Source organism: Agelaius phoeniceus, chromosome 2 (genome assembly GCF_051311805.1).
Source record: "Agelaius phoeniceus isolate bAgePho1 chromosome 2, bAgePho1.hap1, whole genome shotgun sequence".
Classification (NCBI taxonomy): Eukaryota; Metazoa; Chordata; class Aves; order Passeriformes; family Icteridae; genus Agelaius; species Agelaius phoeniceus.
This window is the reverse complement of record NC_135266.1, coordinates 84420229-84434703: the sequence shown is the minus strand read 5'-3', so window position 1 is coordinate 84434703 and position 14475 is coordinate 84420229. Positions and strand designations below refer to the sequence as shown.

General features: G+C 40.0%; 1 protein-coding gene across 16 annotated transcripts in view; it reads left to right on the top strand.

The window, feature by feature from the left end:
* DLG2 (discs large MAGUK scaffold protein 2) overlaps positions 1-14475 on the top strand; it is a 983885-nt gene that overhangs the window by 167267 nt on the left and 802143 nt on the right. The window lies entirely within an intron of this gene.

Here is a 14475-nt window from a genome sequence, read left to right as displayed (position 1 = left end):
TATCTTGTCTGAACATGCATTGTAGATAGAGCCAAATCTTTGGGTGTTGGAAGTTAGAGGGCTGACTAATAGAGCTATGATGATTTATTGCACCTAAGGAATTGGCAAGATTTCACTGACATTTCCATTGGCTCTGGACCACAGCATGATGTTGGTCCACAGCTATCAACTTGTCACCTTTTATGAGTAGATGAATGAGAAACAAATTCAAGTCGTCACTCTTGCTCAGTCTCTCACTAATCTTGCAAGTGATTGTAAGCTCTGGGGTTTTGATTGTCTTTATATTATGTTAAAATTGTTTATGTTATTGTTTATCTGTATGATGACACCCACTTAAAAATATCGATTGAACAGTTGAACTACCCAGTCTTTTACCAGGTGAGGATCCAGGCGAGTAACTTATTAGCTCATTCTAATTATTAGTTTCCATTTTTAAAGACATTGGACTGACTTTGTGGTGTGGTTTATGTTGCTTTGTGTTTATATTAAGAGGGTTGCAACAAGAATGGTAGTGTGAGGCTTTGAGAACTGGAACTGTGTTGAACATTTGTAGCAAATCAAGAGCAGTTGCACTCAATGCAACATCATGACCTGACTTTTTATATAGCAGCTTTAAATGCCTTGGGCATTTTTAGGATACTTGTTTCTTAAACCATTAAAAATAAGTGTTTGAGTATTCTTTGCTTGTCTCTTGTTAGCTATCTGTGCATGCATATAGTGTCACAAAAATGGTAAGCTGAGGATTGAACTTTGTTCTCTTTCTAAGCCTGAGAAATTGTCTAAGATCAGAATAAATTCAAGTGTTATTATTTTTAAACTGTTAGAGTGGAAACTGGTTCTGGGACCAGTATTAGTCAACATCTTAATCAACAAAGCAGACACTGGGATTGAGTGTAGCTCCAGCAAATTTGCAGATAACACCAAGCTGAATGGTGCAGTTGTTATGCTAGAGGGAGGAGATGCCATCCAGAGGGACTGTCACAGGCTGGAGATGTGCACCAATGTGGACCTCATGAAGTTTAACAAGGCCAAGTGCAAGGTGCTGCACTTGAGTCAAGATAATCAGCAGTGTCAGCACATACTGTGAGATGAGAGATAAACTAATTGAGAGCAGCCCTGAGAAGAAGGAATTGGGGGTATTGGTAAATAAAAAACTCGACATGAACAGGCACTGCACACTCCCAGCCCAGAATGCCAGTTGTATCCTGGGCTTCATCCAAAGCAGTGTGGCCAGCAGGGTGAGGGAGGGGATTCTGCCCCTCTGCTCTGCTGTGATGAGACCCCACCTGGAGTGCTGTGTCCAGCTCTGGGATCCCAGCATAAGAAGGATGTGGACCTGTTAGAGCAGGTCTAGAGGAGGCCAAGGAAATGGCCAGAAGGCTGGAGTGCCTCTTCAGCAAAGACAGGGTCTGTTTGCCCTGGAGAAGAGAGACCTTATCGTGGCCTTTCCCCTTTTAAAGGAGGCTTATAAAGGAAGACAGGGACAAACTTTTTAATAGGATCTTTAAAGACAAGACAAGTGGTCATATTTTTAAGCTGAAAGAGGGTAGAGTTAGATCGGACATAAAAGAGGAATTCTTTACTATGAGGTTGGTGAGACACTGAAACCCAGTGCCCAGAGAAGCTGTGGATGCTTCATGCCTGGAATTGCTGAAGATTAGGCTGGATGAGACTGGACAACCTGCTCTAGTGAAAGGCATTCCTGCCGATGGGTGAGACTACATGGTCTTTTAAGGTCTTTTCCAACCCAGGCAATTCTGAGTGTATGAAAAAAAAAGCCCCCAACTTTCTATTAGAATGTATTTCAACCCTTCACTTGGTTTTTTTGATTGTAGAGTACAACATGTGGTCCTTGAGGTAATTGCCTACTTGAAGCTTGTTATTATCTGTATTTTTTCTTGATTATAGAAACTGAATGGAGTGAAGGCAAATAAGTTGTAATTCCCAAGTACCTTCGGCTTCTTTTTTATCAAACAATATTCTACTCAGCCAAACAGACAAACTGTCTGTCTAATCTGTATCACATATTTATAGGCACATTTTACTATACTTGAGTAGACTTATTTTCCTGGGAGACTAATGCAGACAGTTGGAGAAAATTAAATCAGACAGAAATTAACTTTGAGTGGTCGATATTTTCCCTATCTGTTTTCAACAGTGTTTTTTAGTTGACTTGCCTTTATCACAGAAAAATATCTGTGAAACATCAGCATTTTGATAGAAAGCTGATTAATGAAATGAAAACTTCTAGTGACACATCAGAGCATATTGCCTCCTATAAAAGTCTTGTAGGGGAAAAAAAAAAAGCAGACATCTGGCCAGTTGTGACAACTCTATTAGATGAGGACACCATGTGTTTGGATGTCTCTCAACAGTGGTGCAGGGAACAGTGTCGAACAACGAAGGAAAAACAAACTGCTAGGAAAGTTATCCTCTTTCATCAGTTGTGCTGGCTGTGTCACTGAGGATGGCATGTGTCTACGGTCTCCTTTTTCAGTATTTTTTATAAAAAGCACTGTGTCCTCTCTTGGGAGGGCCTTTTGCATCTAATGCAAGAAACAGGAGATCTGGCAGCATTGCTGTTATGTAACAGTCTGAATTTTGCCATCCCTAATTTTTCATCCTCTTTGAATTTGTTGATGGTTCTTGCAGTTAAGATTCTCAATTCTGTTTGGCAACTCACCATCTGCAAAAGAGGCCATAAGTGCGTACTGACTTTCGGTGCCTTCACAGTGTCCTTAATTAGATTCATTTTGAGTCTGAGAATTTTAATCAAGGGAATTACCTAAGGGTGGCTTTGTCTGCACTTGCACTTTTAGTCATGTCTTCCAAAGGGTTGTAGTGTTTGATTATAAAATACTGCAAAAAGAGTTCACTGCACTGTTCTCTATCAAACTACACCTCCCTATCGCTGTGGCTGCTCACTAGCTAGATCCATTATGTAAAGATAATGAAGTGTCAGAAGCTGCACCTGTGTTGCAAAAACATTTGGGGCTGTCTTTCCTTCTAGCCCACTTGACAGCTTTTCTTGGGCTTGGCATTCAGTGCAAGCATTCACCTTAGATCACCCTGCAGCATATATAGGATCCCTCTGCATATCCCTGCTGCATTCTCAGCAGAGCTCTTTGGCCCTCTGTTCTAGCCCACAGAAAAAAATCCCTTTTGTGCATCATTTGCCATGGAGAAGCAGCAGGAAGAAGCAGTAAAAGGGGTGTGAGCACAAAAGATTAATGATCTGGCACATGACTTAAGCAAAGCCTCATTCAGCATCAGCTGCCCCCTAAATGTGAAGAGGGGGACAGTGACTTTAAGGGAAGGTGAACCTAAAGAAGGTCCTTGCAGGGTTAATGCAGCAGCTGTACCTGCTGCCATGGCTCATGGACTGCAGATTTACATGGGTGCCAGGCTGTTCTGCAGCTGAACTCTCAGCTGGACCTTTTGAACTCTGCAGCTGAACTTTCTGCCCCTTGATCTGCCTATATCCATAGCACAAGGAGAGAAAGTATCACTCCTCTTTGAACCTGCATGTGTTCTTGTTTTATTTACATGGGATAGGTCTGTATGCAGAGGATATAGTTACTCCTGTGTTTTCTTTTCCTGGTTTATTGGGAGCACTGGAGGAACAAGAATGCACTAATGCCCTGCACAATTCTGAATTTAGCCTGCCTGATTGGAGATTTAACCCATAAATATTCCTCATTTAAACAAATCAAGGCTTTTGTATTGAGATTCACTTCACAGGAGTTGTTTTAAAGAAATTTGTACTTTTGGAAGATGACTTGGAAGATGCAAGTTAATTTTGGTGATTGTGATCTATGTAAAGAATGTTCTGACATGATATGGAGCCAAGCAGAAACATATTGAAATGTGCATATTCTGAATTGGTCTTGGGCTATGAGCTTGGAAGAATTGTTTCTGAAACCAGTCTTGCTTTTGTTAAGCACAAAACAAATAGAAGTCTCTGTTTGGCAGGAGTCAGCTCTCTCCTGGGACTAGCGTTGTGCCTCCTAATGATGTCCCATCCTTACCTGTGTAGATGTGCTCTGTAAAATAAACAGATTGCCCTGCACTCCAAGAAATGCATTTTGGAAGGACTCTCTAAGCTTTAAGTCTTTTTCTATTAAACCCCTGTTGGCTAATAAATTTCACTCACAATCCAGGTGGTGGTGAATGGTTTTTGTGGATAAACTGAAATATTTGAGAACAGAGCTATTAATACAGTGCTTCTTCTGTCTTTCACCTCAGTATTTAATGGCAATGGAAAATTCTGAGTGCTGAAACCCAGCTTTATTTTTAAAGGAGGTATTAAAGTAATGCTATGCATATTTCTGCTAGGTCTCTATATTCCTGCAGATCTTCTTCATTCTAAGTCTCCTGTACCTCTCCTTGCCCAGTGCTCAATGCAGTTTACTGTCCAATTCTCTAAAAGGCATGGTTAAAAAACCCTGCAGTGCTGAGTCTGTTACCAACTGCCAGCTATGAAGATGCTTTTTTAAATAGCCACTTAAATCCCCCTTCCCCTTGGATAGCTCTCTGAATCTTCCTTCTTGTTTTCACCACCCCTCCCCAGCCTTCCCTGGGGAAAAACATGCTGTTCCTGTTGTTGCTGGCAGTAGCTGGAGGTGCTGAAGATTCTGTCCTGTAATCTGATTTACGGATTCAGTGGGGAAAATTAGGCTTACTAGGCTAAGGTAGTGTTGGATTAGCAGTAAACCACAGCACATCCCAGCAGGACAGCAAATGCTTCATGCTTGGGTAGATAGAGGCATGGACTAGCAGAGTATCTGTAAACAGGAGGGATTAGGTTTAGGAGCAAATTTGGAGAGAGATCAGGCAAACAAAGCCATTTACTCCACTATTTTATCAAATAGAAGGGAAGAAGTGGGATAGAAGATTTCTTGAAATGGCAATAGCCTTTTGATAATGAAATATATATACCTAATTTATAACATATATGGTCCTTCATCCCATTGCAGTTCCCAGTGAAACTAGGGAAGGGTTTCAAAACTGCAAAACAACTTCAGAAACTCCGAAGATAAGTTGATAATACATTTAAAAATTTAAAACCATTATCTGCAGGCTCAAAAACCATTATCTGCAGGCTGACCCACATAGCTGCTTGACATCATCATCAGGAAACATTTTACATGAGTTATTTACAATGAGTAATCTCATTAAGCAGACATTATGTATAGGATATTTGCTGTCTTTATTGCTTTCTTTGTTTTATGGAAAGCACCAGGATGTTTCTGCAGCAGTCCCAGTCACAGAAGTGTAGCAGTGCATAATTTAGAGCAAAATATTTCTAACTTGGTTATAGAAATTTTGTTAAAGCCAAAACCTAGTATTGATCTTTATGAGAGCAATTACTTAAAGGTACTTTTATGGAAAAGCAAATCTAGATTTAACTACTTAAAATCATTGCAGCTTATGAGGTTTATGAGCAAAAAATTTTAAACAACACCTAATTTTCTTCTGGACACTATTTTAAAATTCTGTTTTAAGTGCTCATTTAGCCAGGCAACATTTTGACAGTGTTACTGAAGTTTAAAACCAATATGCATGTCCAGTTTCTACAGTAATCATTATTTATTATTCCCAGAGGGAAAGCACTGTTTGAGTACAGTTTTTGTGATAGACTATACTTAGCTTGGGGGTTATATACCAGAGATATTGCTACTCAAAAGCCACACTCTCCTGACGTGGGAAATTCCATGCTAAGGTCAAACACAAGTGAGTCAAACATTCTGGGTTTATGGCAATATACACAAAACCCAAGTTAGCTCTGCTCTTTATTTACAACCTGCAATAACCAGAAAATATGGCTGTTATGACTGTGTAGATGTGCTTCTAGTCCCCAGTAAAGTCAGAAAATTTGTTTCCATTATTTTTCTCTTAGTTGTGCTGCAATATAACATGAAGCAGTGATCTAGTACTTTTTTTGTAGGAAACCAAAGAAGTTGAGCATATAACTTAGAAAAGTGTATGTGCATGTAGCCAACAGGTGAAGGGGAGCTCAACTGGAAGAGTAGGACTCTACCTTAGAGGTCAGTTATTCCTGTCATGGTATCTCACTATATGTTGGCAAGCAGCCTCACTTTGCCTCATGCTGTAGTAAAAATCTATAGATGAAACTTGTGGGAGAAGCAGATGTGGCAGAAAAAAGATAGAAACTGTGCCTTGCTCAGTAGTATTTGATAGTGATGCTGACAGTGAAATTCATCTGTCCAGATTTATGTTGTTGGAGAGCTATACACACTTTTGAGGGACAGTTCACCTTTACACTGGTATGAATGGATTGGGTTATGGGAGGCTGTGTTTCTCCTGACTAATGATACAGGAGACCTAGGCAGCCAGCTCTGGCGCAGTGTCTGAACTGAAGGTGTATCCCGTGGTTTTCTCAGTGTTGCCCAAGTGTCTCAAAGTGTTGAGGTACAACAGACACACAGGTACAAGACTTTCCTTCTAGATACTCCAAAGGCACATTTCATTATAGTTATCCTTTTGGAACTGTAGAATCATTAAGCTTGGAAAAGACCTCTAAGATTATGGAGTCCAACAGTTAACTCAGCACTGCTCACCACTAAACCAAGTCACCAAGTCATCTGCATGCCTTTTGAACAGCTCCAAAAGTGGTGATTCCACCACTTCCCTGGGCAGCTTGTTTCAATGACTTGAATGTACATCAATGTACATCTTTTCAGTGAATAATTTTTTCCTACTATCCTGACTAATGCTCCCCAGGTGCATCTTGTGTCCATTCCCTCACATTCTGTCACTGCTGCTTGGGGGAAGAGATTGATTTCAAGCTGTCTACAACCTCCTTTCAGGCAGTTGAAGAGAACAAGAAGGTCCCAGCTCAGCCTCTTTTTCTCCAAACTAAACACGCCTGACTTCCTCAGCTGTTCCTCATAACTTGTGCTCCAGACCCTTCCCCAGCTCCATTTCCCTTCTCTGGACACTCTCCAGCCCCTCAATGTCCTTCTTACAGTGAGGGGCCCAGAACTGGACACAGGATTTGAGCTGTGGCCTCACCAGTGCTCAGTACAGAGGACTATCCCTGCCCTGGTCCTGCTGGCCACACCAGTGCTGATCCAGGCCAGGATGCCATTGGCCTTCTTGGCCACCTGGGCACTTCTGGGTCATGTTCAGCTGCTGTCAGCCAGCACCCCCAGGGCCTTTTCTGCTGGGCTGAATTCTGGCTGTTCTGCCCCGAGCCTTTAGCACTGCCTGGGGTCGTTGTCAGCCAAGTGCAGAACCCAGCACTCAGCCTTGTTGAATCTCATACAATTGGCCTCAGTCCATAAATCCAGCATGTCTGGATCCCTCTGCAGAGCCTTACTACCATCAATAGATAGGTAGAGCTGCTACTAATTTACAGGAAAATGCAAATGAAAACAGGATTGGATCTGGGCACAGCCCAAGCTGTGTAGAGGTATTACAACATCTCCCAGAATCTGGTATTATGCCTAGTGCCTTTTTCTTTAATACCTTGAAAAAAAAATCTGTTTAACATAATAGACCATATGTTTTAGTGGCATTTTCATTGGTACTTTTGGATTGCAAGTCCTATTTTTCATTCAGTACATACATACTGTATAATGTCATTTGCACTTAAAGGGCTCTGGGAACCTAAAAGTCTCTCTTTATCCCATAAATGGCTATAAACAGCCATATTAGAAAATGTCTTCTGCAAAGATTTATTCCTGGAAAGTTCTGAATGTCTCCTGTGAAGTGCTTGGAGGCCTTCCCTTTGACCCTGTTGGTATCATTCATATGCCACTCTAAATAAGCACGGGAATCCTGCCCTGGGACTGGGACAGCTTATATATCAGGGAGGTTTTGCAAGGCATTTCATAAGAAACGAATGTAAGAAGCTTCTTTGAATGCTGATAGAAATTACTCTTCCCTGCAGAGTACTCATTTCTTTGCTGTTTGAAACTTTTTTTTTCTCAGTTGTGAACAAATGCAAATTAGGATTTGTTTGCTTTTTTTTGTTTGTTCTGGGCTCTCTAAGGAAGCTGGGAATATAAATTTCCTGTAAAACATATAATTGATAAGCTGTTACATGTCACAGGAAGAATGTGAATTATAGGTCTAACTGTACTCTGTTTTCAGGGTTTTGAAAAACAGAGCTTCAATTATCCATGCAAACAGAACGGAATTCTATCATCCCGTCCTGGGATTTGAGCCTTGCCAAAACCCAAAGGTGCTCAGCCCTGTTTGCTGGTGACTCTTGGAGCTTTGGTATCCATCTCTCTGGGTCAGTAACCCTGCATGAATTTTTCTTGGTGGACATCTGCCTTTTTTGCATCAAGACTCATCATCTTACGTGAATTCACAGGGATAAATATTTGCTTGAAGTGTTTAGCATTAATTACAGATTCAAACACATCCTGTCAGTCATTCTAACAGTACCTATTTATGTAATCCACAGTAGGGCCATCTCTCCTACCTTGGATGCTTCACTTGGATTTCCTCAGCGTCTGAGCATCTCAGCATGTTAATTAGTTTTCACAAGATCCTTGTGAAGAAGTTGGGAAAGCTGTTATCCCCATTTTAAAAACAAGGGTGAGAAGCAGAGAGGTGGAGAATATGACTGCATTGTGTAGGGTTACACTGAGCATATCAGCTCTGGAACGAGTGCTGCACTGAGGGTAATTAACCCAATTAACCCATAATAAAGCCAATAGTCCATGCATAATATCACATCTTTGTACTTTTCTGTGCCATGCAGCTGGTCAGCTGTTGAAGCAACCTTTGGACTTTGTAACAGAACATTGAACAACAGAACAGAATATTACTCTTCTGTGGAAAGGGAAAGGGAGGTTTAAAAAATATTCACCATCACAGGTATAATTTCAGAAGAGGGTTTTGCTACATCAGTTTGGTGGCCTGGGCCACCCCTTTGCTGGGTTATTTTGTGAGCTGGGCTCTGGCTGAGGAGCAAGGGGACAGTGACAGTCTGCAGGAGCTGTCAGATCTGCAAGCTGCTCCACTGTCACTGTCTGTGCTCAGAGCTGAGTTTCAGGGCAGCTTCATTTAGAGGCTACGCATTCTCTATTCCTCTGAATTGTTTATAGTGTATGGTGGAAACATCTAAAATAGGATGCTGTAGAATGAAAGAAAAAGCAAAACCACAGGAAAGTTGAAGCTTTTCCTCCCACAAGTATATATTATGTATATGTATTTTTATACATAGATTTCAGTATCTCCTTTTTCGTGCCTCTGGTGTCAGCTCCTGAGTTTACCCCAGTTGTACTTATCTCTGCTGCATAAATAACTCTCTGGCCCTCTCTCCAGTTAACCTAAACCTGCAAGTGTTCGCTCCTGTTCTTTTTTGCTGTGCCACCTGCCTCTCAGTCTGACTGCTGTGTTACTCCCTTCTCTGCCACCAGTGTCAGATTTTCTGAGAGAAGCCTGGGTCTTGAAATACTTTGGGAGTGGAAGGATGGATAAGGGAGTGCTCTTCCATGTTTTGGTGCTCTCTTTTCACCCACAGAACAGCTCTCACATTTTCTTCTTCCCTGCCATGTCCCTATTTATGAGGTACTTAGGGATATTCCTATTTGAGTAAACATTTACTATTTTTAACCTGTTTATCCTTGCAGAATAGGTAACCAGAAAAAGCCAGTCATGAGTGAAGAACTGTGATTTCTAACACTGGATAGCCACCTAAAATATTTAAATGTCATGACTGTAGAAGAATGGCAATACTGGGTTAAAGGAGGGGGATAAACTTCAGGAGAGGGAACCCAGTCATCTGCTGTTACAGGGAACACAGTCATGTAAAACTTCACTTGAGAATTTGGAAATTATTCACTGTCAGACACTTCTAACTTCTGCTGTCATCCTAGGCTGGTCTCTGCTACTGGATGAATGTGTCAGATAAAGCACATACCATGCTATATAAAGATTGGTCTCACTAAAAAGCCAGGTGAATAACTCACCTGAGAATTTGTGGTCTGCCTGGATTTGTCCTGCTGCTGTAAAACTGAGTGTGCTGATCTGTTGCATCTCTGCATAGTGGAGCCTTTGATTGTAAGCTCAGCCCAGGTCTGCCTGCTAAAAAGCAAATTTAGTCACATTTGGCATTAGGAGACTCAGTCATTTTAAATGGTCCATAAAACTTAAAGCTGGCCACAGGAGAGAGAACAAAAGCCCCAAAGGATCTCTGTACCTCTGCAGATGGTAGAAGTCCATGGTTGATGCTTAGAGATAAGATGTGGTAAGAGTACAGAGTAATAGTTCCCCTGGAATATCTTTCCTGCTTCCTGAAATTAGGAGTTTAATGGCTTCTTGAGTTTGAGGTTACAGCTTCTGGTAGACCAAAACTCCTTAAAATAAGAATTGGATGAGTGGAAAAAAACTCTGTTATTATATATGTAAATCTAGATTTGCACCAGTGGAACAGGGCAGGGTTTGGTTTCTCCCTCTCTCCCTTGATAGTAAAAGTGATTAAATCTTAGAAGTTTGGATCCTCTCCTGTACTTTTTTTGTAAATAAAGAACTGGTTTGATAATAAAATCTTGGCATTTACTTTTATCAGTTCTTAAGTATAGTAAAGAGGGTACTGCTTATCAGTTTTCTAGTGTAGCATATATTCTGCTTTAATAATATCTGCTCAGCTATGCATTTTCTCCCCCTCACGATATGTGCATGAAAGGTGCCTTTAGAGATTTAAGGGGGCGATTTGAATAATGATTTTTTTTTCAGCTATCCTTCATTAAATTCAAATTTCCGCTAACTTTCTGCAACATCACTTCTATGGAAACTCAGCATCCACTAAAATAAAAAATGTCTTTCAGCAGATCTTTCCATTTTTCTTATTTATTTTCTATTGCTTTTTGAGTATTATTTGTTGCATAGTGGCTGATACGAAATTTGGAAGCCCTTGTAAAGTTATTCACAGTATTTCTTTTCCATTTAATGGTAGTTCTTTGGATAAGACCTTCTTTTGTTTCAGTAAAATCAGTGACAAAATTGATTTTGAAGTGAAAGTAGAAAGGTGTTCTCAGTTTATCACCTCTGAAAATGAAAAAATTTGAATTCATAGCATTCACAATAGTAGTTTAGCATATTGCATGTTTATTGGGTTCTTAGATGTGCTTAACTGCTGTTAAGCAGTAAAATCCAAGAAAATGGAGATTATTGAATGGTCTGTTTGCTAAACCAATCTTGACATCTTTATTCATACATGTGTGATTACGTTACCACTTCCAAATGGTATTTTGGATGTGGGGGTTCACTACTATTTTTTTTTTTACTTTGTTTAGAAGTGATAATCTACAGAATCAGGACAGTTTTGTTGGGGGTGGGAGTTGTTTTGTGTTCTGGTTCATAGGTAATTAACAGAAGGGTAAGTTAATTTCTAAGTACTTGTTGCTGGTGAATTTGCATAAAATGCAGAGCATCATTGTTGGTCTGAGGCAGAATGGGATTAGGAAAAAGCATCCAGGAATTGCTCTAGAGGAAGTTCTGCATTCTGGCTTGCTTCCAACAGACCTTAAGTAGAATGACCCTGTATGTCCCTTGGTTTACACCAAGCTAGATAGATAGCAAATACTTGCTGATGTCCTTGAGATCTCAAATTTCTTTGAGATGTATTCGTGCATACAGTACAGCATAACTGTGGTATGATTTCAAATTCCATATGTAATTTTCCAGGGTCAACATTAAGTGCTTTTAATCTTGAAACCAAGAATGAAAGAAAAGTTATTGAAAAACGCATATTTTATTGTATTAAAAAGGACTTGACATTTTAATTTTTTTTTGAGGTGGGTAAGGGAGACAAGAGAGGAGGTGGGGAAAAAGCTCATTGTTTTGGGAGTTTTCTTTTTGGATGCAAATCCAAAATATTGACATAATAGCATACTTTATATCAGAATTTTAGAAAAAGCAACTTCAGAAATCTATGCATCATAGATGCAGGTTGAAACTGTCAGTGTTCAAAGTGGTTTGAACTTTTTACCTTTACAGTAACTTGACTTAAAAGCATAGAAAAGTAAATGCTAGTTGGTTTTTTTAACAGTCTTTTATTCGGTTCTTACCACTGCAGTCTTTATATCTTTGTTCTTGACTTACTTTTTCTGTTTATTCTTCACTGACTAAAGATACTGTCACACCTGCATAAGCCTCAAGTTTATCTTGCTTTCTGAGCAGGAACCAGAAGACCTCAGATGCCATGAAATTGAAAAGGCTGAAGAATAACAGAGCAACTTGTTCCCACTTCTGTTCCCTACCCCGGATGAGCTCCCATGAAACACCCTCTCAAAGTGCCAGTCTAGCAGACGTGGATGCATCACAGGACTATGAAGTCCTGGTTCCACATAAGCAATTTAGTGACTGAAATGCATCTTGGATAAAATTTAAGTTTCCAAGGAGGCAGTTTATGAAGCTCATGTCCATTCCCATCCCTGCCTTCTTTCCCTGCTTATATTTCTCCAAGGTTTCAGGCACCAGACTTGCCAGAAGTACATTTCCCATCCTTTTTGCTGAAGTTCCTTCATCTCTCCAGGTACAACTGGCCACATTTTGCAGGGAGGATGAAGACTTCCTCTGTCTGAACCTTATTTGTTGCTGCTGGTGGTTGTACTCTCCAGAGTGAAGCTTATGCTGAGCTCTGAATTTCCCTTTCCAAGAATGCGGTTATACTGAGAGCATCCCAGCTTTCATCCTTCTTTTGAGGGAAAAAAATGAAGCAATCCTGCCTACCAAAAGGGGAGTTTAGGAGTTTAGGCATGGGAGTAGGGTTGAGAGCTTTCGGCTATCTATTGTGATTTTTTTACAAGCACAGATCAGGCAGGCACTTGCAGTAGAATACAGGGAATTTAAAAATATAGCCATTTATCTCCTCTCTTACTTGCATTTCCCCCTGCTTCTAGGCAACATGCTGCTTTTTCTGAATTTTGTAATTTTCATGAACTGCATTGCAGAAATGAGTACCTAAGGCCTATATCAGGTAGCTCTTAGGATCACCACACTTCATCGATCTGCAACCATTTCCATTGTGCTCTTCTCAATGTGTGGCAGAGATGTTGATGACAATATGATAATGTTAATGTCACCATCTAACAGGGCCCAAGCCACCCCTGATTGTAGAATGTAATGTAATGGACAAAATGGAATAAAAAGTTAAACAGAGGTGAAGCTTATGGACTTAAGAAACTATCTTTTTCTGAGTGTATTTGCAAGGATTTCTCTTAAGACTTGTTAACTTTTCCTAAGTCTTTGCAGATGGACATTCCTATGCTAATTTGTGGAAGAAAAAGTCAAAAAGTCAAGAACTACAGTACTTAAACTACATTGCTCAGTCAAATCATGGCAGAAAGTTAGGAAAGGTAGGCAGTTTAAAATAATTTGGGAGACTCAGCAAACTCTTAACGTGAAATTTAACTGAACTGTAGCTCAGTTTCTTCCTACTTTCTAAGTATGGTAATATGCATTGGCAAAAATAGTCTATTTTATACTGACTGATCATCTTCATTTGACAGGTTGGCTGTGAGAAGTGATTTAGGTGTCACTGTGAGTAGCTCATGAATTAGATTTCAATTCCTTATAAAATAATTGAGTAAATACCCGGAGATAAAATCAGTAAAGTCTAGAGGGTAATAGAAGTTTGGGTAAACAAACAGCATGATTTTTATAGAGAACAAATCATACAAGACACACTTAATTGCTTGTTTTGATAGAATTGCTAAATTATTAGCTGCTGCTTGTACTTTTTAGAGATAAACTTTCAAAAACATCAAGAGTAGTTAGGTACCCAGCTCCTGCTGGTTTTAAGGATTTGCTACATTATCTCTGGAAGTTTTAAAGAAAACTTCATGTTAATTGGCTTGGAGTTTAGTCTTGCTACATGACTTCTTAGACCCCTGGGAGTGACTGTGCCCAGATGGATATATATGAGTTGTGCAAGGATGATGGCACTCTTTCCAGCACCAGTATTATATGCAGACTTGCTTTGTATTTTCATTAATGAATGAGAAGTTTGGCTCAGAGCAGCATGCTAAGGAAATATAAGGCAAAAAATTCGAGAAGCTGTGAGCATTAATATGTTAATATAGTCCTGTAGAAGAAAACTCCCATCTGAAACCTCATCAATCCCCCTGAAAACCAAAACCTAAAGTGGAACTTTTAATGGGAATAACAGATCTTAAATAGTTTTGGTGGTAAATTCCACGTACCACCTGAAGAAGAGAGATTGGACAATTCTTGACAAACAGTGGTGAAAAGATTCCATTATGCTGAGCCTTCTGAAAGAATTTAGAAGACTTTCTGAATTCTTTCAAATCATCTAGTTGCTCTGTGGACCAAAGCAAATTTAGAGGTCACTAACGCAGGTAGATCAAAGGCAGACAATAGTAGCATTCACATTCACACACACACCCCCCTTCCCCCCCCAAAAAAAACCAGATCTTTTGTACTGGGAGATTGAAGAGATGCCAGTAATTTGGACAAATAAATGCAAATCTG